The sequence below is a fragment of the Rhincodon typus genome, chromosome 11 (assembly GCF_021869965.1).
Source record: "Rhincodon typus isolate 14 chromosome 11, sRhiTyp1.1, whole genome shotgun sequence".
Classification (NCBI taxonomy): Eukaryota; Metazoa; Chordata; class Chondrichthyes; order Orectolobiformes; family Rhincodontidae; genus Rhincodon; species Rhincodon typus.
This window is the reverse complement of record NC_063342.1, coordinates 15,278,203-15,304,489: the sequence shown is the minus strand read 5'-3', so window position 1 is coordinate 15,304,489 and position 26,287 is coordinate 15,278,203. Positions and strand designations below refer to the sequence as shown.

The 26,287-nt window shown below is 40.6% G+C and overlaps 1 protein-coding gene across 1 annotated transcript in view; it reads right to left on the bottom strand.

The window, feature by feature from the left end:
* Positions 1–26,287, bottom strand: part of LOC109910887 (Down syndrome cell adhesion molecule-like) — a 490,591-nt gene that overhangs the window by 265,507 nt on the left and 198,797 nt on the right. The gene's annotated exons all lie outside the window — the stretch shown is intronic.

The window sequence follows — 26,287 nt, the reverse complement described above, 5'->3', positions numbered from 1 at the left end:
ATTGGACAAAGCAAAGAAAAAGGAGGATTAATAACTCTGCAATATCTCAAATAAGCCTGACCTAGCACTACATACTAGTACAGGTGGCAAATACCATGATATATCAGGAATAGTCATCTTGGAAAAATATCACAAACCTTCTCATGCGATATTTAATGTCCACCTGAACAGTAAAATGACTTATAATTTATTTAGGGCAGCACAGTGGCTCAGTGGTTAGCAATGCTGCCTCACAGCGCTAGGGACTCAGGTTGAAATCCACCCTTGGGTGACTATCTGTATAGAGTTTGCACATTTTCCCCGAGTCTGGGTGAGTTTCCTCCAGGTGCTCTGGTGTTCTCCCACAGTCACAAAGCTGTGCAGGTTGGGTGGACTGGCCATGGCAAATTGCCCATAGTGTCCAGGGATGTGGAGGCTAGGTGGATCAGCTGTGGTAAATGCAGGGTTATAGGGAAATGGGGAGGTTCTGAGTAGGTTGCTCTTCAGAGGGTCAGTGTAAAATGATGGGCTGAATGGCCTGCTTCCACATTATATGGATCCTATTCTACTTTCTAAACCTAAGGAAATGTATATGCATATTCCTGGGTATTTTACTCCCTGCTAATGTTTGACATTAGCTTGGCCCCGGTGTCCCAGCTCGCCATTAGAATATCTTCATTATCACTAACATGCTCAGCAAAAAATCCAGGAAAAGTACTTCACCGATGGCAATTATTCAATGCATCTGCAAATTTTTCCTACCCACTTCTGCAAAGTGGCACAGTTTCACAATACCAGACCTTTCAATCAGCCATCAAGCAAGTTTCTTATTCAAAGTTGGATTTTGTCACACGGGGAGACAAAACAAGCAGGTAAGTTTTAAGGATAGGTCTATTCGAGCTGTTCAATTGATTAGCTGGGGAGAAACTGTTCCCACTGGTAGTTGGGATAAAGGATCAGATATTGTAGATTTTACAGCGTTATCAAAAAACTGAGGGCAGTGAGGAATGGTGGAAGGTGAGAAGAGGTTTTGGTAACTTGGCATGATTTTATGATCTGAATTGTACTGTTTCACAGAATGAGAGAAACAGATTTTATAGTAATTCTTGATCAGGACTATCAGAAAGCATGTATGGGCCTGACCAATCAGTTTTTGCAGAGAGCAAGCATGGTATAATGGGCTGATTGGCCTCTTTTTGCATGGTACAATTCTAAAAATGAGTAATTGTTAAATAATTTATACATTTTCACTGGTAATTGTGCTACCTAGCTCCATGAAAGAAATGCTCACAATCCTGGTACTAAATCACTGCTCTTCTGTCTTAGTATTGTTTACATGCTGTGATTCTTTCAGTTTTGCATTTATCACCATTGCAGGAACACAATTCCCAAAGGTTGAATATTGATTCTGTTTTTGAACAATTCAACACAGTTAGGCACGCCAGGAACAGTTGCCGGAGATCCTGGCCAGTAAATGCCTGACAACTCAATCCGAAAACTGGTTGTTGGTCATTGGGATAAAACAAACCCATCTCACGGCTCTGTGGAGATTTAAATAATGCTGTTCACTTCTTCTCTTGAGCCTGTAACCTTGGAGACAACAAACCGTATAATATTTGTACGGATTTAGGCTGTGTTGGAGAGATTTATCTGCAGCTGGCTTTTAAACTCCTGGGGGTCAGATTTCCACCTATTTCCGTTTGTTAATTTGGCACAATCTGGGTCCAATAAATCAGACCAAATGAACATTAAACTGGAGTTTTGCCCAAAAATTATTTATGCTGTGCTTCAAGCATCAGTTTCTACTAATCTGGCCCTGTTTATAAAAGTGGCCATACCAACAGTGAGAATTCACTGTGCTGTTTGGGAGGGTTATCCAAATTTCAGTAATTTTCTTAGATGAATGGGCATTGGTAGGAATGTTTTTAAAAAGTATTTTTGCGTAAAACAATATTTCAAAGAACAATAAAGCACAGAAACAGGCCCTTCAGCCCACCAAGATTTGCAAGAAACCTGACTTGAGCTCACCAAGGTAAACTATTAAATGATTCACTTTAATTGATTCAAGGTTATTTTCAGAGATTTTAAACCATACTAGTCACAGAGTGAAAATGTTGGAACTCTATCCCTAATGACTCTCTGTGTATGCCCACACCTCATGGACTGCAGCATGTCTCAAAAGGGGTCACCACCAAATTCTCCAGGGGCACTATGGATGGGCAATAAATACTTAGCTAACCAGGGACAACACCACATTCTCCAGAGCAACTAGGAATGGGTGATAAATACTTAGCTGACCAGGGACATTCATATCCCTTGAATCATTAAAGGAAAAATAAAATAGCAATGGACTGGAAACCCTATTTAAATGCTTTTTTTCGTGAATTTCTTTTTCAACCATTATATAAAAAAGCACAAGGTTACTGCCATTAATTACATGAACAGGTGGAAGTTGGTGGCGTAGCAGTATTTTCACTAACCTGAAGATTTTCAGAGGCCCAGCCTATTGCTCATGGGGACATGGGTTCAAGTTCCACCATGTTGGCTGGTGGCATTTAGGTTCAACAAATAAAGCAAATTGAAAGCTAGCCTCAGTATTGGTGACTACAAAACCAATCATTGATCACCTGGTCCTCACCTTGTCTGACCTACATGTCACTCCAGGCCCATGACAACATTGTTGACTCTTAGCAACCCTCTAGGAAGGCTGAGAGGCCTACTCTTGTTCCTTGTATGTATGTTTTAAGCCACTCAGTTCAAGGGCATATGTGATGTACAAGAATGTTGGCCTTGGTAGCATTGCTGACATCTCATCAAAATGAAAAAGTGAATAGAGAAGGAAAGAATCCAAAGATTCTGACTGTTGTTCATTTCAGACAAGAACTAAATCAACCTTATTCTAAAGAAAAGTCACCGAGCAACTCAAAACATTAACTCTGATTTCTCTCCACGGAAGCTGCCAGGCCTCCTGTGTTTTTAAAGCAATTTCTGTTTTTGTTTCAGATTTCCAGTTCTTTCAGTTTTTTATTTAGTGCTAAATCAACCTCCTTGCTCACTGAGTGATAGAAAGGTTTGCTTGGTTGGGAACATTGCTGAATCTTGCATAAAGGTAGGTGATGGCCTAGTCACATTATTGCTGGACTGTTAATCCAGAGACCCAGGTAATGTTCCAGGGCCCTGGGTTCAAATCCTGCCATAGTAGCAGCTTGTGGGATTTGAATTCAATGAAATATCTGGAATTAAGAGCCTAATGATGACCATGAATCTGTTGTTGGAAAAACCCATCTGGTTCACTAATGTTCTTTAAGGAAGGAAACTGCCATCTTTACCTGGTCTGGCCTACATGCGACTCCAGGCCCACAGCAATGTGGTTGACTCATAACTACCCTCTCAGCAATTATGGATGGGCAATAAATGCTGTCTGCAACAAAGGCCAGCGACACCCTCATCCAATGAATTAAAATAAAGCTTTTTTTTTAAACAGACTATAGATATTCTCCAATTTGATGCAGAATGTTGCATTTCCTTCAACAGCACAGAGAGAAGTTAGGTATGACATAATGTATAACTTATTAAAAGCCTTTTAAAGAAATTTGGGATCAGTCCAGTAAAAACTACACACATTATATTTGCATCCAATACTCACACACAAGCCATTCAGCAGCATCCCATATATTCAAATTATTCTGGGCTCTTTCATGGCATCTGTTAAATACCTTCAATGCTCCCAGCATTTGCTTGTTTTTGCAAGCACTTTGCACAGATATGAGAACCCTAATCAATGTTTGTAGAGTAATAGCCCACACCCAGAGAAACTGCGAGGATAATTATTTTATATTCTATTGATTACACAGTTTAGAAGGTTATTCGTTATTCAGTGTGATCTCTGACAACAGCTGTTAGCCTGTATGTAATGTGCTCTTAACCAATGATTCTTTAAATATTCTTTCTTGCGCATGGCCTGTCTATTTCAATGCACAGTACCTTTCATTTCTTTGTGTAACTGTGGTATCTTAAGGAGAACGTCAACATGCCTTCATGATAATTATGACAAACTGAATGGAATGATACAAACCCTGCATGTAACCTTTTTATGAACTCATGAAAGCCTTTATTCTGTCAATTGTGAAGTCTTACAGAGTATCCTTCTCAAATCTGAATGCCCTCCATAGTTTGTCACCAACGTCCACTTATTTCCCAATGACATGTAAACCAAGATCTTCACCAATAGAATCTACAGACCCCATCAGTGAAAGCTTGAGGTCAAACAAGATGGTGTCACTGCACCAACCCTCTTCTCCATTTCCCTTATTACAATGTTGCACCTCAGCTCCAGCAAACTACCCAGAGGTGTGGAGATAACATCTTTCTCTCTGGTCTTTACATATAAAATGCTCTTAATTATCCATTGTGCTCACAAATGTTTATCTTGCACATGACATGGCTTTCAGTACCCTTTACTTTTTGCTAGTAAACACTCCTTACTAGTATCTACCCTGCTTGCATTCTTAGCAATGCTCTTGCCTCCAGGTCAGAAGGATTGTAGGTTCAAGTCCCACTTTAGGGAGAGGAGCACAAAATCAAAGCTAAGACATCAGTGCCATATTAAATTATTAATTTTCTGAAGAAGGGTCCCGACCCGAAAAGTCAGTTTTCCTGCTCCTCTGATGCTGCCTGGCCTGTTGTGTTCCTCCAGCTCCACACTGTGTTATCTCTGACTCCAGCATCGGTAGTTCTTACTCTCTCTGAGTGCCACATTAAGGGTGTGCCATACTGGTTGTAGTGCATGTAGAAGATGTTAAACCAAGACACATGATGAAGGTGGTGGCACAGTTGTGATGTCACAGGATTAGTAATCCAGACCACCAGGTAATGTCTTGAGACCAAGGGTTCAAATCCCACCATCACACAGAGTGAAGATGGAACTCAATAAAACTGCAAAATTAAAGGAAAGCTTGTCTAATAGAGACTGTGAATTTTAAAACAAACCTATCCTAGTGAATACAAAAAAACTCACAGGTCTACAAACTGAGATGTTTGCCATAGGGATAAATTGTCAGTGATGGTAAATTTCAGTCATTCTCAGTGTCTGAATGGAGGTGATTAGTTTATAGCAAACATTTAATTTCAAAGCCACTGAAAGTTTTAAACAAAAGGACTAGAGGCCTTCCTCTCTTTATGACCTGTTGAGTACAAAGTTTACTCTACAATGACGCCTGGTCCCAGCTAACACCGCATTCTCACAAATATGGTCCCCCTTTGACAAAGTAACAGTAGAACAGGTGAGAGAAATGACATGACAAAAAAATTATACAATATGGAGATAAATGTTTTAATCATATTTTACAAGTCCATTCACCTGGTATTGCTACCAAAGGACAAAGTGATGCTGCCATGACTTTCATTGTTAGCCATTTGATAGTTCAGTTGGAATGCTTTGCAGGAAATAATGGGGGCAATTATATTAGACAAAAGCTTGACATGTACTTACAATATTTCTATATCCAATATTCTCATGCAGGGGTTTACGTGATTTATTCAAAGTAGGGTACTCCAGCAATAGTAGTTCCTGGAGTTGTGTATTTTTTCCATACATTTCCATAGAATCGCTGCAGTGTGGAAACAGGCCATTCGGCCCAATAAGTCCACACAGATCCTTGGTATCTGTGTGCGTTTTTATTAAAGGACTCTCTGAGACCAAGGCTAAAAACAAACAATATATTTTTTTCTCTCCTACACAGACTGATGACAAGGCTCAGTGCTGCTTGGCAGAGTAATCACATTCTATTTAAATCAAACAGAAATTCTAGAACTTTTATTGTTCCTTTGGGAATTGAATTAACAAAAGCAAGAGATTGACCCCAAGACTGTAGGGTGCTCTAGGGTGTTTTAATGAAGCACTGTTTGAAGTATTGTAATGTAGGAAACGTGGCAGCCAATTTACACACAGAAAGATCCCACAAGCAGCAATATAATAATAAACTGCTAACCTGTTTTAATGACGTTGGTCAAGGGGTAAATATTTTCCAGAACATTGTGGAGGACTCCAGAATACAGTCCTCATTAGAATAGTGCTGTGGGATCTGAAATGTTAGCCTGGACATCCCACTCCAGTATCTGGAGTAGGACTTGAACCCATGTCCATTTGACTCAGAGGTGAGTGTATGACCACTGAGTCAGCATGGATACTTATAAGTGAGTCTATAATCAATGAAACTGATATAAGCTAAACTGTCACATAAATATGATTTCCTGCGGTGGGAATGTTTAACCGCCTAAAGCAAACTCTGTTGTTTAGGGCTGAGATCGCACAACATAGGAGGTGAGTGGTTTTATCAATTAACACTTGGTCTTTGTGATCTTCTCCACACTCATTTGTTCGAATTTATTTTCTGCCATTTGTAGCCCTCTCAGGAAATTACCTGACAAGGAGTTTGGGTGGGTTGGGTGGGTTACTGATGGGAGTATTTGGCTGCTCACGAGTGTACTGTCAGGATGTGATAGTCCATCTGACCTTTTTCATACATTTATATACCTTCCACGAAGGGGAATTCCATGATTAACCCTGTGTTTCAGAGCTGGCTTTTCACAATTCTGCCTGGTTTTCTGTGCAAGGGCAGAATCAGTGACAGACGATTTCTCCCAGGGCAGAGTAGCCCTCTTAAACTTCTTAAACTCACTGTTTAAGTTACTTCCTGTGAATGGACGGTATGCTGTGATACTAAATGAATTAGGGGAATAGGGAGAATAGGGAACGAGATCTGGGCATAAAGCAGTTGAATCTAGGTTACATTTCTCCAGCCCTGGTCTCTATTTAGGGCATTCTGTCATAATTGACAGAACATTAGACAACTGATGGAGATTCCTCAAAGAGCCTACCCTCCAGCCGCAGGGAAGAAAGAAAAAGAAGAAAAACTTATATTTGCTCAGCACCTCTAACATAACAAAATCACTTAGCTACTTCCAAGAGCATTAAACAACTGAGTTTGACACCCAGATGTGTAGATTAGGTGGGTTATGGGGGAACAGGCCCGGGTGGGATGCTCTGTGGGTCGGTGTGGACTTGTTGGGCCGAAGGGCCTGTTTCCACACTGTAGGGATTCTATGATTCTATGATTAGGCTAGACGACCAAAATATTGGTTGTTTACAGGTTTTACAGAGTGTATTAAAGGAGGAAAATTAGGCAGAAAGGTCTAGAGAGAGTCATCAGAGCTTAGGGCCCAGGCAGATTTTTTTTGGAGATTAAAATATGATGATCCTCAAGAGGTCAGAATTAGATGAACAGACATATCTCAAAGGGTTGGGGGATGGAAGGATACTCCAGAAGTAAGAAGTAACAAGGCTACAAAGGGATTTCAAAGTAAGGATATGATTTCAAAAAGACAGAAAGAGAGAGAAGAAAATATATACGAGAGGGAGGGAGGAAGGAAGAGAATAAAAGAAAGAGAGACAAGAGGGAGAGAGGGGGGAGAGAAAGGGAGAGAGGAAGGAAGCAGGAGGGAGAGAGAAGAGAGGGCGAAAGGAAGGAAGGAAAAAAGAAGAAAAAAAGTTGATGCAGAAAGAAAGAAGAGAAATCGAGAAGAAGAATGAAAGGGGCACCAACATTTGCTCTCAATTGGATGCAAAAGATCCCATGGTGCTTTAAGATGAGCATGGGAGTTCTCCCTATGTCCCAGACAATGTTTATCCCTCAACTAACATCACCAAACCAGATTCTCTGTTTATGATCACATTACTGTTTGTGGAAACTTGCCATTCACAACATGGCTTCCTACACGACAACAGTGAGGATACTTCATAGGATTTGCTTACAATGAATGTTCAGGATAACCACAGGTCATACATGGAAACAGGAACAAGGGGCAGGAGTAGACCTCTCAGCCCCTCGATTTTGCTCTGCCATTTATTACTAGCGCAGCTGATTTGATGCATCCATCAATGTGCATTGTTATCTAACCTCAATCACCTTTTACCTGTTTCCTTACCAAGAACCTAACCAGCTTGGCCTTCAAAATATTCAAGGTCTCTGATCCCACTAGATTTTGGAAAGAGAATTCCAAAGACTCACAAAGCTGAGAGAAAAAAATTTACCCTCATCTCTGTTTAAAATGAGTGATTTCTGAGTTATGAACAGTGACGCTTAGTTCTAGATTCTACCATAAGAGGCAACATCCTCTCAGTGTCTTATATGTGTCAATCAGTTTGCTTCTTACAAATTTGAACTTCAGCAGACATAAGGCTAGCCTGTTGAACCTTTCCACATAAGACAAAAATTCCAGGTATTAGTCTGATAAATTTTCCCCGAATGCATTTACATCCTTCATTACATAAGGTGACCAATAAGTACTCTAGACGTGATCTCACCAGTGCCAATGTGTAACTGAAGAATAACCTTCCGATTTTTGTATTCAATTTTTCTATTAGCTTTCCTAACTAGTTGCTAAGCTATGGAAGAGACTGAATAGGCTGGGGCTAATTTCCCTGTAGCATTGGAGGCTGAAGGGTGACCTTGTAGAGGTTTATAAAATCATGAGGGGCATGGATAAGGTGAAGAGCCAATGTCTTTTCCCTGGGGTGGGGGATTCCAAAATTATAGAGGGCATAGGTTTAAGGTGAGAGGAGCAAGATTTAAAACGGACCTGATGGGCAACTTTGTCACACAGAGGGTAGCATGTGTATGGAATGAGATGCCAGAGGAGGTGGTGAAAGTTGGTATAATTGCAACATTTAAAAGGCATCTGGATGGGTATATGAATAGGAAGAGTTTAGAGCGATATAGGCCAAACGCTGGCAGCTGGGACTAGATCAGTTTAGGATATCTGGTCGGCATGGACGAGTTGGATCAAAGAGTCTGCTTCTGTGCTGTACATCTCTGTGACTCTATAACACACAGAGTCCTCTCCATTTCACAGCTCTGCAACTTCTCACCATTTAGATAATATGCATCCTTTTTATTCTTCTTCCAAAAATGAACTGCACATTTTTCCACTTTACACTCAATTTGTCACTCACTTAACCTACCCATAACTTTTTCATAGGCTCCTTATGTCCTCTTCACAGTTTACTTTCTGACTTATCTCTACGCAAATTTATTTTCCATCCCTTCACCCAAACAATTTACATAAAAGCTGGGGTCCATCATTGTTCCCATGGCACGCTGCTCACTTTCTGTTTGGCTACCCTAGGGATGTGAATTGAGGAAATATAAAGCCCACACTATTTCTACCCCATCCTGAAGTATGCAATGGAAACAGTGGGGGACAACATGGTTTCAAACTGAACTGAGAACAGCTCCAAAGAAATGAGGCCTGAGGGTCGCTATACTTCATGTCCAGAAATTTCCATTCTTAACCCATAGTGTTGTTGCTGCCAAAGTTAAATGGGGGTCTATTCGGTTAGCGAACCCTCCTGGCGCCTCAAATTCATGTAAATATAGTCTTGTACAAGTAAGAGTTACCTTTGGTTTGTTTGTTGGATCCAGTCAAACTGCAATGTTTGTTTGTTTCCTTTATATGCTACTGTACAGAACAAAACTGCATTTGTGACTATGAATATATATATATAAAGACATTTTTTGTAAATAAAGTATATATTGGAAATTTTAAATAAGATCAGGCAAGTTTTAGGTTACAAATCCCCTCCCATCACAGCTGCTTAGCTCAGATCCACAGAAGGACACTTCCTGAAGACCCCTGACAAAGAGGAAAATTACATTCAAATGGTCTCCAAGGCAACAACAAAACTTGCGTGTCAGCAAAACTAAGTCCAATAATTACCTCATAAGCGTTCAGTTTTGTTCTCTGAGATGAGTAAATATTTCAAACTAAAAATGATTCCCTCTAATTCCTTCTCCTTTAAGAGATAATTGAGAAAAAGGAAAATTAGATTGTGTAGGAACTAATTATCTGCAAAGGAACTGTATTGAACCCTGGAGAAAATATGATTTCCCACCTCCCACACAAACCACCCCCCCAACCTCACCTCATAAGCACCACTACAAATAATGTTCAGAAAATGTCGACAGTAGGAAGGGAGATGAGTTATGAGGTATAGAGATAGAAGAAGGCAATGAATAAGGACTGCTGTCTTCTAATAAGGTCTGTTCCCAGTAATTACTCCAACACAATTTGATCAACCAAAGCTAAGTATCTTCATATGAAGGGGATCGGATGAAATTAGTCCTGATGTAATAAGTACCATTTGTCAGCATTAGCGAGAGGTGCTGACAGCTCCTGCCATCTCCGCAGCAACAGGGGGTTCATACATCACTGTGAAAACAAACCACAGCCTCCGAGATACTGTGTGAGAAGGTTAGCAGCTTGGCTTGTTTGAATAATAAAATAAAATTTATTGGGTTTCCACAATCAGCTCCTCTGTGTTACAAGATAAATGATGGGCATTGGTAAGATTATCCCGAAGGGGATTAATCGAGCCTTCTTCACAATATTGCAGTGGGCCACAGGCTGTCATATGACCAAATACGCCAACTGGGACTGTGAAAATAGCCAATTATTTCATCTTGAAACTACCTTCTTCTGGGGCACTGGCAGAAATATTACAAGTGTCTTATGCCGATGGCAGCTAGTGTATAATGAGGGTATTAGACAATCAAGGAATTAGTTAAAATGGAGACTGCCCCCCAGACTTCAGATCTGAGAAATGGTACATTGCACTTTTTATCCTGATCCCAAGTGTGTGATTTCCCAAACCCCACAGCCATTTGCTATCAAAGATCAAATTTACTGTGCTGCACTGGTGTGAGTTTACAGGTGTGACATAAAACCATGCTCCTGTGCACAGAATTCCTTCAATCCCCATTACCTACTGGATAAGAGTAAAGTGTCTGTTATTTAAAATAATAGTTCTAAAAGGGTCAATGACAGAGATTACATTTGCCTCCATGTAGAGAAACGAAGAGTTCTCCACATCCAGATTGGGTCACCTCTAGTTCCTGGTGGTCTTAATAATTGTGCGTAACTAGCCAATGTAACTTGTAACTATCGTCATCATTCAATAAATAACATCTCATTATGAAGACAAGTGCTTCTTCTTATTAAGAGTTGTGAGTGGTCCACTCTCTACCATTGTTAACTAAATAAGCCCTTAAACATAATCTACTCCTACCTCAAGATGCTAGTAGTTAATTCCACTTAAATACAATAATACTGTGAAGCCCTCTAGTGGCCCTACCCTGGGCCAGGAGGTCTGGGTTCAAGTCCCACCTGCTCTAGAGGTGTGTAATAACACTCTGAACAGGTATACTAGCAAAACAGGTTAAATTTAAAAAAAAAACTTCTTTATCAAAGGCTCTTGTGGCATAGTGGTAGTATCACTACCACTGAGTCATAAGGTCTTGTATCAAGTGTCGCCTGTTCCAGAGGTGTGTGTAATAATGTAGCAATAGAGCCCTCCTCTAGTACAGTGGTAGTATCCCTTTCCCTAGACTGGGAGACCCTGGGTTCCAATCCCACCTGCTCCAGAGCTGAGTAATGACATCTCTGAACAGCTTGATTAGGAAATTAGGTTAATTTAAAAAAAATACATCAATTCTTTTGTCAATTTTTTTTTCCCTTGATCCATGCCATCTAGAAACCAGGTCGACTGGTTACTCACCTTATTGTTATCTATGGACTGCCCTGTGAATAGGATGGAAACCAGATTTGGCTAGTCACTAATAGAAATGACACTTTGGAGCAAATCATTGCAGTAAAGCACTTTAGGATGTTTATGAAAGATGTTACAAGCCTGTTTCTCATTCATTGTCATTATGATGAGACTGTGACTCATCACCTCGATGGAGAAGGAAGCCGTGAATTGAACTGAGACTTGGAATTGCCTCCGACCTATAAACCCAACATATTCTCAAACAGCGTCACCTTCATCAAAACACTTCCAGTAAAACTACTTCTGAAATGAGTTGCCATGTTAATTGTCATGTGCTGCAGCAAGACAGGATCCCAGCTGCAGCTTAGCCCAATTTCCAAAGTGAAATTCCCGATACAATTCCACAGATTGGAAAACAAATAAATTTCCACAAGCTCATGTCAATGACATCATCAGAAGATAAAGACAGTTGAGGAAAGACAGTCATGGCCAAACCTGTTCTGCCTGACCAACCTTTTACTTCTTTCCTTTGGATGAACCCATGGAGCTTTATCTCCACTGGACACTCACTTCATATGCTGCTCATTCACTTTGTGAGGCACTCTGACATGCCTACACTATACGTGCTGACATTAACGATGGTCACTCAGATCGCTCTGTGCTTCCACAGTGGTTCATCCTAGTAGCAATTGCTGACAATCTTCTGCAGTATCAAAGGTACATAGCAGTGTCACCGTGAAAAGGTAAGAACATTATTGGCAAATAATGCAGTCAGATGCTTTCTACCTTACATGAATAAAAAGTGTGGTCAACTGGATAAGGCATATGACTTTTGGTCAAATCAGGATGTATCAGAAGACTGAAGTCTCAAGTTTTGCTGCAGCCATTTTGTATAGATATCTGGTTCAACTTCATGAAACAAACAATAACAAAACATAAAAAAAATGTTCCCACAAAACATTACAATGCTTTTTAGTAAGATTGCATTTTCTTGTTGTTTTGTGCAGTTATTTCGCACTCACCTTTGTATTTTGTTCAGTTTCTAACATATGAACAAAATCTAATTTAGCCCAGAAAACTAAATAGTGATTACAGGGGCAGTCATGCCATAGGCAGTAATAATCTCACCTTCACCACAAGGCTGTAGGGAGGGCTTTCGTGGCACAATGGTAGTATCCCTACCTCTGAGCCAGGAAGATTGGTTCAAGTCCCACTTGATTCAGAGGTGTGTAATAACATCTCAGAACAGATTTCCACTGATGAGTGAAACTAGATCCAGGGGGCATAGCCTCAAAATAAATGGGAGCAGACTTAGGACTGAGTTGAGGAAGAACTTCTTCACCCAAATGATTGTGATTTTGCGGAATTCCTTACCCAGTGAAGCAGTTGAGCCTACCCTGTTGAATGTTTTTAAGGCAAAGATAGATAGATTTTTGAACAGTAAAGGAATTAAGGGTTATGGTGTGCGGGCGGGTAAGTGGAGCTGAGTCCACAAAAAGATCAGCCATGATCATATTGAATGGTGGAGCAGGCTTGATGGTCCACATAGCCTACTCCTGCTCCTATTTCTTGTGTTCTTATGTTTAGAAGATTCAAAAACAGAGTTAACCATTCTTGAGTCAACACACATTGTCATTTGCATTTCTTAACTGTGAACAATTGGGCAGCACCATCTTTCTTACTGGCAACTGCCCAAACTATTGCTGGCTATGACACTTCAAACGGACAGGCAGCTTTTGCACGTGCGTGAACAGTGTGCCACCTTTCTGTTGGTGTTAGATGCAGACTTACGGACATGCTATTGCTTTTGCCATCAATCTTAAGTCTTAAACAATGATGAGACAGAATAGAGGAAAGAGATTTAGAGCTTCATGGTATGGTGCAATGGCAACAATCTCTTTGTTAATGTCAGCAAAATGAAGAACTGGTCATCGACTTCAGGAAGTAGAGTGGAGGACACGCCCCTTTCTACATCAATGGTGCTGAGGTGGAAATGGTTGACAGCTTCAAGTTCCTAGGAGTGACTATCACCAACAATCTGTCCTGGTCCTCCCACGTCAACACTATGATTAAGAAAGCATAGCAAAGCCTCTACTTCCTCAGGAGGCTAAGGAAATTCAGCATGTCCACAATGACTGTTACCAATTTTTATAGATGCACATAGAAAACATCCCATCTGAATGCATCACAGTGTGGTACGTTAACTGCTCTGCCCAAGACCACAGGAAATTACAGCGAGTTGTGAATGCAGCCCAGTCCATTACGAAAACCAGCCTTCCTTCCATTGACTTCGTCTACACTTCACACTGCCTCGGGAAAGCAGCCAACATAATCAAAGACCCCTCCCACCCTGGCTGTACTCTCTTCCACTGTCTTCTGCTGGGCAGAAGATATAAAAGTTTGAAAACACGTACCAACAGATTCAAGAACAGTTTCATCCCCGCTGTGATCAGACTTATGAACAGACCTCTCATATATTAGAGTTGATCTTTCTCTGTACCTTCTCGTAGCTGTCACACTATACTCTGCATTCTGTTCTATTACCTTGCAGTACTTATAATATGGTATGATTTGCCTGAATAGCATGCAAAATAATACTTTTCCCTATATTTCGGTACAAGTGACAATAATAAATTAAATCAAATCATCAACTTCATCTCCTATGTCGATAGCATCACAGATTAGTAACAGCACAACAGGAGGCCATTTGACCTGTCCTGCCCTTTCCAGCTCACTGAAAGAGCAACTCAGCTAATCCCACGTCACTGTGCTTACCCTGTGGCCCTACACATCTTTTCTCTTCAGATAATTATCCTATTCACTTATGAAACTCACGATCTAATATACCTCTAAAACTAACCAGCAGCATATTCCAAATTCTACCCACTTGCAGCATAAAATGTTAAAAAAACTAAGAAAAATGTTGGAAATAAATATTTATTGGTGTATTCAACTCAATGAATCACAGCCTACTTGCTAACCAATCAGAACCTCTTTTTCTTACAGTATAAATCACTGATCCTTTTTAAGATTTGGTATTCTTGCAATTTCTGTCCTGATGAGTGCAAGATAATAAACTGTTACATGTCCCTTTACATAGCAATAAAAGGACTTTTCTTCCACCCATGTTACTGTTTTTGACATTAACTTAGATCAATGACGTCTGGTTCTTGGCCCTTCTGGCTAGAACAGCTTCTCCCTATCAACCTGATTTTGAAAGTCTTTCCTTGTAACACAGGCTTCTGCACAGTAATTCTCCCAGAATTGTGCAACATAGAAACAGAGAGCTGTTTCTATAAACAGAGTACATATCACCATATTGATTTTTCTTCCCTTTTGCAGTGAAAATTTAAAATTGCAAAGTGCTACTCAAAAATCCTTATCCAATTTTGCAGTCAATAATTATGATGTAATTACTGGCTACTGCCACCAGATGGCTCAAGTCTTGGCTTTGTGAAACATGTGGAGGTTAGTTTCCCTGGATACTTTAGATGCCCTACATCATCTAAGGTGGCCATGATAGGGTCTTGCCACAGCAGCAGTTTCGATCACCTTTAGTGCAAACACTATCTTGGAAAAGAAGTTGCATTGTGCGCCATGCTAACTGTCTGGCAGATAGTTAAAGGGCTGATCGCAGATTACATTGCTTGCTAGCACCCAAAATGTATTTGATGGTTGCCGTTAAAGCGAGTGCCCAGTTTTAGCAGTGAACTGCTGACTGGGAGCAATCTAGTGCTTGCAGAGAATTTTAATTGCTCCGTGTGTCACTGTTCAATGTTCACTTACCGCTGGAGATATGAAGAGGCGTTTCATTGGTAGATCTTCTGGGCCATTTTGCCAACACTTCACCAACACTCTATTAATGGCTACTCAGAAAATTTTGAGAATTTCACTTTCTGAGGTTTATGTGCTATGCTATTCCACCTGCTTCAGGTTGGTGGGATTGCGGATTTTGAGGTTACAAATGGCAGAGCAGGATAAAGGGGCTGAATGGCCTACATGTTCATGTGTATGTTTGTATCAGGTTGGGGTGTGGATGAGAATTGGTACAAAGCAACACAACCTTTGTAGGAGGGAGGGAGGGAGAGAAAGAGGGAGATAGAGAGAGACAATAAGACTACAAGGTACAGGACATTGTTCATCCTTTGGCTCTCCTCCTCTAGGATATCCAGTACCATGTCTAATATCTTCTACGCACTATCCCGAAGTATGCAGAGCCATCTTTTAACTTATATCTGCCAGAGCACTCCATCCCTTCATTGTGAGCAGCTGCATTTGGCTCATATAAGTGAAGCTAAATCTGCAGCTGTCTGTTCCAGCACTTCCAGGCAAGTTGGAATTATGGTGATCAGCAATTAGGCCTAAAACTGTGTTCTAAACCCAGTGTTTTAAACAGGCGCATCCTATTAGCATAACACCCATTAAGCACCTGCTGTCACCAAAATAAACTCCATCACTCGCTCGATAAAAACAAACCATATGCTCATCAACTGGGTAGGCAATCCCATTAGCAATTTACTGGCAATGTACTTCAAACAGTGGTGTCACAATCAGAATCCAGTCTTTACATTTCAAAAGGTATAAGAAGAAAGCCTTGCATTTATGTCGCACCGTTCAAAATCTCAGGAGGCTCCAAAACTGTTTTACAACCCAGTGACCAATTCTGAAGTCATAGTTACTCCTTTAGCGATCAAAATGTGAAGCATTAATTTGTAAAGTAAAAAAAACCCATCCTAGCCAGAACAAAGGATTTGTGAAATTTACCAAGAAAGTTGTAATTTTCAGTGCAATAACCCTCCAAATGATCCCCTCTCGTGTTTGCTTAACCGCCGTTAGATCTTGTAGCCATGAATTAGAATTGTTTCACCTTAGCAGCGAGAGGAACATATTTTAAAACTGCATAGTATACTTCTGTTATCTGAATAAACCAATATGAACCAAATTACATGGACAACCAAAACTGCCTGAACAATCAAGATTCAATAAACCTGTAAGTCCTGGCTGACCCAATGAATCATACTAAAAAAAATTGAAGTCAACATTCTGATGTTTAGAGTAATTAAATTCTAACTTCACTAAGTGTTATGTTATGCAGAGTTTGTAAACTGAAAGGAACAGGGCTTCAACTTTCTGTTAGAATATTTGAAGGACTGGAAATTTTACAGACCTACTAACACTCCCTGTATAGCTCTGCTCATAGTACAAGGGAACTGCTGAGAGACTGGCTGCTCCTATATGCCAGTATGTTTGGTTTTTTGTGAGGGATAGAAGAGCTACTGTCTATCAAAGGGGTATCAGCTTCCAGTAGGATATGGACAGAGGATGCGGTTCCTTACAATGGAAGCTCTCAAGCCTCAACCTTGAGGAGTCCCATTATGGCACTGACAAGTTTCTGGATGGGCAAAACCAGCTGTTGAATGAGACAAATGTGACCAGCTTTGGCTCAAAGCATAAACGAAGGATTGAAGACTAAGAATGTTTGTTATCTAAAAACTCAGCAGGTCTGGCAGCATCCGTGGAGAGAACTCAGAGTTAATGTTGCAGATCAAGTGACCCTCTCTTAGAACTGATGGTAGCTAGGAAAATATCAGCTTCCATGCAGAAGATAGGGTGGGAGGAGAGGGTAAGGAGTGAATGAATGGTTTGTGTAAACCGGTTGTTAGCCACCAATAGTCCCCATTAACAGCCATTCACCCTCCCAGCCAGATTGTTATCCACTCCTTTGTCTGTCAACACACACAGGAAGGGTCACTGCACCCGAAGCGTTAACTCTGTTTTCTCCTTCACAGATGCTGCCAGACCTACTGAGCTTTTCCAGCAACTTTGTTTTTGTTCCTTTGTCTGTCCAGTTGTTCTTCTCTCTCTTTGGGCTCTATCCCCACCTATCATTTACTCTTTATACCCTTCCCCCACCCTATCTTCTGCATATAAACTGACGTTTTCCCAGCTACCGTCAATTCTGAGCAAGGGTCAATTGACCCGAAACGTGAACTCTGATTTCTCTCCATAGATGTTGCCAGACCTGCTGAGATTTTCCAATAATTTGTTTTTGTTTCTGATCTACAGCATCTGCAGTTTTGGTTTTTATGTTTATTATTGAACTGTTTTATAAACGTGGCCACTGGGGTCACTGAAAGTACCCTAAGGCATAGGAGCAGAATTCAGCCATTTGGCCTATTGAGTCTGCTCCCCCATTCAGTCATGGTTGACATGTTTCTCAAACCCATTCACCTGCCTTCTCCCCATAACTATTTATCCCTTTACTAATCAAGGACCTACTGTCTGTCTTAAATACACTTATGTTTTTTTTAACTGGGGGAGAACCATGGGGTAAAGCAGTTCCTCCATCTGAGCCAGAAACTGTAGATTCGAGTCCCACTCAAAGACTTAAAGACCATGGAAGGTGCATTAATAAGATGACTAAACAGGCTCATTATCAATCGTTAAATTCTTCCCATACAGCAAGTGATAAGAGCAGGATAGACTCTGTCACTCTGCCCACTTAAGTTGGCACATGCAGATGCAATTATTGAACCAGGGCTAGGCTCATAACCTTTCAAGATTGGTATATCTAGTAAGTGTCATCCTCTACATATGGCACGACAGATATTATAATCGCTTATAAAGACGAAGGAAATTACAAAAAGGTGCATGATCCTTATTCACAATCTGAAAATTTGCACTCTCTCAGTTACAACGTTCTTTGTCCAAATTATAATGAATCAACAATTGGCCAGAAAAACCAGTAGATGTCATGGCTTTGAAGGGAAATTGCTTTATAACATAAGAACTAGGAGCAGAAATAGGCAAATCAGCCACTCGAGCTCTGCTCCAACATTCAATATGGTCGTGTCTGATCTCATTTTGGTCTCAACTCTTCCTGCCCTGTCCCTTATAAGCCTTCTACCCGTTCCCACTTAAAAATCTGTCTATCTCCTCCTTAAATTTACTCAATGTGCTGGCATCCTCAGATTCATGATCCTTTGAGAGATGCAATTCCTCCTGCTTTAAAGCTGCTATGCCTCATGCTAAAACTATGCCCTCATATTCTAGATTGCCACATAAAGAATTGTCCTCCTTATGTAACATAACGGGCCCTACATTCCTAATGTAATGCATCTGATTGTCTTCCACCTTCTCAGGGATCAATTTTGTTTTATCCATTCATGGCTTGTGGATGTCACCAGCTAAGCCAGTATTTATTGCCCATTCCTGATTGTCAGTTAAGAATCAACCATGTTGCTTCAGGGCTGGATTCACATTTAGGCTAGACTAGATTGCCTTCCCTAAAGGGCATTAGTAAACCGGACAGGTTTTTTCAATAATCAGCAAGGTTTCATGGCCATCAGCTGCCAATGGCGGCATTTGAACCTGGATTCCCAGAACATTGTCTGGCTCCCTGGATTAATAGTCCAGAGATAATGGCATTAGCCCATCACCTCCCCAACAAATCCAAATCAAGCAACCCGAAAACACTTCACAATTATTCACCTAGACGATGGGTTTGGATTAATCAAAATTTCATACCTACTATCCATTTGTTTTAGGCTTTCTTGCCACCATTTCTCTCAGCTAAATTCACTGATCCAATGTGGACATTTGCTATGGAAAATCCACGAATGCATATCCGGAATTTGAATCTAGTCTGAGTATTTTAAGGTCTAAAGTTCATCTCCTACAGTTTCTCAAAATTGGCAGCCCTTGATATTATAGGACGATACCTCACAAACTTTGACTGTCAAGGGCCGGGAATAACAAATGGCCATTTGAGAATGATTTCAGAGACCTATACCGAGTATTAGCCTTGAGTGTCAGACAAAGAAGGGTCAAAAATACCAATTTATGGGTAGGAAAGAGAAGTAGGCAATTTTATTTTTTTAACTTGGATTTTCAAAAGGAGATAAGGCCACTTTTTCAGAATTTTGACAGCTGTTGGTTCTAGTAACATGTGGCAAACACAATGATTGTAAATTGTTTGCATAAGGCATTTTCTCCACTGCTGTAGGAATTTCATCACTAACATTGCATCACTGACATGACTACCCACTGTTTCATTACCATCAAAATGTAGGATGTTTGGGAAAATTGCTCTGGTTAATGTCCATAGCGAACATGATGAATTCTGACTTACACCAGTAGTAAGAGACAAAATTTTGAGGCCCAAAAGATTTAGATGATATTGAAAATATAATTACAGTAGAGTAGTTAACTTAGACAGGGTCAGTTGTACAGATTAGAGATTCTACCACAAGGGAGGAGATCTTTCATCTGTGAGAAGCCATGGTGTTCCATTTTTAGTACTGTCAAATATTGCTGTGATAATTTGGGGGAGGGGACTCAGTCCGCCCCTTCTGTTACACTCATGTTTTGACACAGTGAAATAGTGAATCGCAGCACAGATTAATATTGCAAGAGTTCACAATAATCCTGTGACAAGAACATAACTGGAGATATTTTATCCAGTGAAATTATGCCTTTCACATTCTGTGACAGGTGTGTGAGACAAGATTCCTGAGATAGCAGCTGATTTGCACCATCGAATGAGAATGAATCTGTGGTTTAAGACAATTTGAAGTGAAGATGATTAATCTCGTGTGGAATGTGGTGGCTCATGACCTGCTGGGATCAGGGCACTAGCATGAGGAGGCTCTGAAATGAATTGGTGGAAGGCAGTATTTGGAGACATCAGCTGTTGGGTACAAAACTAACCTCCAGTTCCTATCCGAAAGCATTACACATCATCTATTCTAGCCATCCATTAATGGTCCGAAGATACCACTCCATATTTAACCCCAAAACCTCAAATCCAATACCCAACTGAACTACTCAACTAACAGGAGAGTGTGGGACAGTGGGTGGCAGGAATGAAGGAAATGGGGCATCAGGGAGAATCTTTTCAAAAATTTCCTCAGGAAGCAAAATGTATCACGTGGAATTGATGTTGAAAAAGGCTTGTGCATACACATTAGATTTGAATGATCTAGTCCCTACCTAATTTCCTAATGGAGTGTATTCACAAGATTTCACATTTGAGTTGCACGTTTGTTTCAGAAAGAATAGGGGCTAAAATTGCAAAGCTCAATGTGTCAGGAAATAACTTACTTGTTGCAGTATTCCTATTCTCTGACCTGCCCTGGTAGCCACAGTATTTAAATGGCCATTCCAGATCAATTTCTGGTCAATGACTACCCTCAGGACATTGACGTTGGAAGATTCAGGAAGATAATGCCATTAAATGTCAATGGGGGTGTAATTAAATATTCTGTTGGTGGAGATGTTTGTTGCCTGGCACTTGTGTAATATGAATGTCACTTTCCACTTCCCAGCTGAAGCCTGGATATTGTCCAGATCTTGTTGCATTTGAACATGGATTGCTTCATTATCTGTAGATTCACAAATGGTGTTAGACGATAAGTTGTAGGAGCATAAGTAGGCCATTCAGCCCATTGAGTCTGCTCCACCATTCAATGTGATCATGGCTGATCTGATAATCCTCAACTTGACTCTCCTGCCTTTTCCCCACAACCCTTGATTCCTCTCAGCCTTGAATATACTTAATAACCTAGCCTCTGTGGTAAAGAATTCTTCCTCACCTGTGTCTTAAATGTGTGACCCTTTAATCTGAAATTATGCCCCCTGATTTTAGATTCTCTCACAAGAGGAAACAACCTTTCCACATCTATCCTGCCAAATACCCTAAGATTCTTGCTTGTTTCAATAAGGTCATCTCTCATCATACTACATTCAAATGAGTACCAGCAACATCTGCTCAACATCATCTCACAAGACAGTTCCTCCATATCTGATATCAATTCAGTGAACCTTCTTTAGACTGCTCCAATGCCAGTATATATTTTATAGAATCATAGAATTTTATAGTCAAGAATGAGGCTTTCCTGAGATAGGGGCCCAACACTATCCACAGTATTCCAGCTGTAGTCTGACTGGTGCCTTGTACAGGGTTAGCAAAACCTCCCTCCTTTTATATTCCATTCTCTTTGAGATAAAGCCCAACTTTCCATTTGCTTTCACTATCACCCAGTGAATTTTTATGCTAGCTTACTTTGACTCATGGATGAAGACTCCCAAATCTCTCTTGTTCTGTAGATTTCTGTGTTCCTTCTCCATTAATTTAATGTTCAGTTCCTTTATTCTTTCTGTTAAAATGCATAACCTCACATTTCTCCATACTATTTTCTATCTTTCAAGTGTTAACTTGACCACTTGACTTCCACTTATTTTGTGTCATCCACAAACCTGACTACAGTACATTCACTTTCTTTATCCAAGTCATTAATCTGTATTTAGTAAATAATTATGGTCCCAGCACAGATCTTTGTGCCTCACTACTACTTACAGGTTGCCAGCCTGAAAATGCCTCCTTACTCCCAACTACATGTCGTCTTCTAGTTAGCCAATGCTCTACCTATGTTATTACCCTACATCTAAAATCATGGGCTCTTATCTTATAAAGTATCCTAATACATGATAGATTATAAAACACCTTCTTAAAATCCACATACACTTACTGCTTCTCCTTTATCTGTCCTGCTTTCTACCTCCTCAAAGAATTCCAGTAAATTTGACAGGCGCACTTTCCCCTTTTGACTCTGCTTGATTACATCATGTATTTCTAAACACTTTGCTATTCTATTCTTACAATAGAGTTTATCATTTTCCCAATAACAGACATTAAACTAACTGGCCTATAGTTACCTGCTCTTTGTCTCCTTCCTTTTTCAAATAAAAATCATAAGACCATCAGACGAAGAAAAATAGGAACAAGAGTAGGTCTTTCAGCCCCTTGAGCCTTGATTCACTTCTCTGCCATTCCCTGGTTCCCCATTATTATTTCCCCAGCCTCATTCTCTTGGGGATCTCTGTTCACTTTGGCTTCTCTCTTTCTTTTTTATATATTTAAAGAAGATCTTGCCGTCCATCTTGGTATTACTTGCCAGTTTACCATCACAGTTTATTTTTACAGTTTTTATTGCATTTTTTGTTGCCTTTTGTTAGTTTTTAAAACTTTCCCAATCCCCTTGCTTACCATTAATGTTTGCCAAATTGTACTTTTTTTTTCAGTCTGATGCTATCCTTACCTTTGTTTGTTAACCTTAGTTGGCTTATCTATTTCCTAGAATCTTTCTTTCTCACTGGAATATGTCTTTGCTGTGGCCCATGAAGCATTTTCTTAAATGCCTGTCATTGATTCTCAATTGGTTTTGCTATTAAACTCCTTCCCCAGTCCACTCCAGCCAGCGGTGGCCTCATTCCTTTGTAATTACCCCTATTTAAGCTTAGCACAGCTGTTTCTGGCCTAAGTTCCTCCCTCTCAAACGTAATGCAAAATTCTACCATGTTATAGTCACTGTTTTCAAGGGGATCTTTTACTCTGACAACATTTACTTTACTTTCAGCATTATACACCACCAAACCAAAAACAGCTTGATCCCTCGATTCACAATAGGAAACTATCCTGAATGCACACTGAATTCTTCATCATGGTTTCCTCTATCATGGACTCTGGTCATTGATATTGTGCAATCACTGGCGAACATCATTGGCTGACATTATAATGGAGGGAAGGTCATTGATGAAACAGCTGAAGATGGTTGGACCTAGGACACTACCCTGAGAAACTCCTGCAGAGATATCCTGGAGCTGGAATAACTGACATGCAAAAACCATAACCATCTATCTTTGTGCCAATTTGATTCCTACCAATATAGAAAATTGCCCATGATTGGCTCCAGTTTTGCTGGGCTTCTTGACACCACACTCAGACAGTTGTACTTTTCATATCAAAGTCTGTCACTCTCACTTCACCTCTGGAATTCAGTGCCTTGATCCATATTGGAACCAAGGCTGTAATGAGGTCAGGAACTGAGTGGCCCTGGTGGAACCCAAACTGGGCATCACTGAGCAGGTGCTGCTTGATAGCACTGTTCATGACACTTTCCATCACTTTACTGATGACTGAAAGTAGACTGATCAGACAGTAACTGTCTTGATTCGATTCATCCTACGTTTTGTTTACAGAACATATCTGGGCAATTTTTGACATTGTTAAGTAAATGCCAGTGTTGTAGCTGTACTGCAAAGTGCCTTCAGCCATTTCTTGATATAATGTGGAGTGAAATGAATTGGCTTAAGCCTGGCATCTGTGATACTGGAGGAGGCTGAGATGGATCATCCACGTAATACTTCTCACTGAAGTTTGCTGCAAATGCTTTAGCATTATCTTTTGCAGATGTGCTGGACTCCCTTATAATTCATGAATGGGGATATTTGTGTGGTCACCTCCTCCAGTGAGTTGTTGAATTGTCCACCACCATTCATGACTGGGTTTCAATCTGATCCATCGGTTGTGGGATTGTTTAGCTCTGTCCCTTTGGCACACAAGTAGTTCTGTATTGTAGCTCCACCAGGTTGACACCTCATTTTTATGTATGTCTAGTGCAGCTCATAGCATGTCCTCACACACCATTCATTGAACCAGGGTTGATTTCATGGCTTGACAGCAATGGTAGAGTGGGGGATATGCCAGGCCATGAGGTGGCAGACTAAGTTTGAGTAAAATTCTGCTGCTGCTTCTGGTCTACAGCAACTCATTGATACTCAGTCTTAAGTTGATAGATCAGCTCGAAGCCCATTTCTTTTAGCACAGTGATAGTACCACACAACATGACGTGAGGTATTCTCTCCACAAGGACTGTGCAAGTGTCGCTCTTACCAATACCATCATGGACAGATGCATCTGTAGCCGGCAGATTGGTAAGGATGACGTTAAGAATGTTTTTCTCCTCTTTGGTTCCCTTGCCTTCTGCTGCAAACCCAGTCTAACAGCTATGTCCTTTAGGATCCAACTAGCTCAGTCAGCACTGGTGCTGTCAAGCTACTCTCCAAGGGGCAATAAGACCCAGGGGCAATAAGAGTATATTCCATGTCCCTGACACCTTCAATACTTATTTCAAGTGGCGTCCAACATGCAGGAGTACTGATTCATTAGATGGGGGTGCAATGTAGTAATCAGCGGAAAGTTTCATTGTATCTGAGGCATTCGCTGTAAAGTATGGTTCCATAAGTGCATCAGATTGTTTCACTGGTGAGACATCTCTCCCAATTTTGATAATAGACCCCAGACATTAGTCAGGACATTTGTCAGGCCCATGCTTGCTGTTGTTATTTCCAGTTCTGAGTCCAATGGCAAGGGGTCTATCAGTTTCATTTCAGTTTTGAGAATATTTTTAGTGGTTTGATACAACCAACTGGCTGGCTAGGCCAGTTCAGAGGTCAGTTAAGAGTCAACCACATTACTGTGGGTCTGGAGTCACACATAGGCCAGACCACATAAGGGTGGCAGTTCCCCAATAAGCTTTAGTGAAACAGGACAGTCTTTACAATAATTGACAATGGTTTTGTAATCATCATGAGACTTGTAATTCCCATTCTTCTTAATTCAAATTTAGCCATCTGCGATGATGGGCTTCAACCTAGGTCCCCAGAATCTCTGGATTACAAATTGAGTAACAACTCCACAATTCTGCCTGCCTCCAGGGGGAGGGTTTATGAACATGAGGGATGCACTCTCCAATCTATGCTCAGGTTGAGCATAATTGCCTGTTGGGAGCGCATGATTATTGAATAAAACCAATATTCTAACGAAAATCATGATAAACTCAAGAAAATCATTTATCAGATGGGTTCATCAGCTGAGGAAAAGGAACATACCTGACATTATATGTGTTCGAACTGTTAACTGCAAGTCCCAGGCTCTACTCACAATCCAGCGGCCTGAGCACATGATCAAACCTGTCTTTCGAATGAGGCATCAAACTGATGCTTAATCTAACCTCTCATGTGCACGGTGATAAATCCATGGTACTACTCAAGGAGGAGCACAGATGTTCACCTCTGTGCTCTGGTCAGTTAATTATACCTCAACCACAATCATTAACAAAAACAGATAGTCTTCTTGTGTACCTTATCGCTGATATCGGGGGAAGGGAGAAGTGAGCGTAGAGGGAGAATAACAATTAATGTAAGGCAAAGCAGCAGGTTAGCAGGTGACGAGAAGCTTCAACTCCATTGAAAATTAGGAAAAAAGTTAAAGGGAAGGAGAACTCAAGAGCTGTTAGTAATGGAGGTAATAGGACCCAAAAAGAAGGTGCAAAAACTGGCATAAGGGCACTTTATCTGAATGCTCGGAGCATTCGAAACAAGGTGGATGAGTTGACGGTGCAAATCATGGCAAATGGGTATGATTTAGTGGCCATTACAGAGACATGGTTACAGGATGGTCATGACTGGGAGTTAAATATCCAGGGGTATCAAACTGTTCGGAAGGACAGACAGGAAGGTAAGGGAGGTGGTGTTGCTCTGATTTTCAAGGATGATATCAGGGTGGTAGTGAGAGATGATATAGGTTCTACTGAACAAAAGGTTGAATCCATTTGGGTGGAAGTTAGGAATAGCAGGGAGAAGAAGTCACTGATAGTTGTGGTCTATAGGCCACCAAATAATGACATCATGGTGGGGCGGGCAATAAACATAGAAATAGCTAATGCATGTAAAAATGGTACAGCAATTATCATGGGGGATTTTAATCTACATATCCATTGGTCAAACCAGGTCAGTCATGGCAGCCTTGAGGAGGGGTTCATAGAATGCATCCGCGATAATTTCCTCGAACAATATGTAATG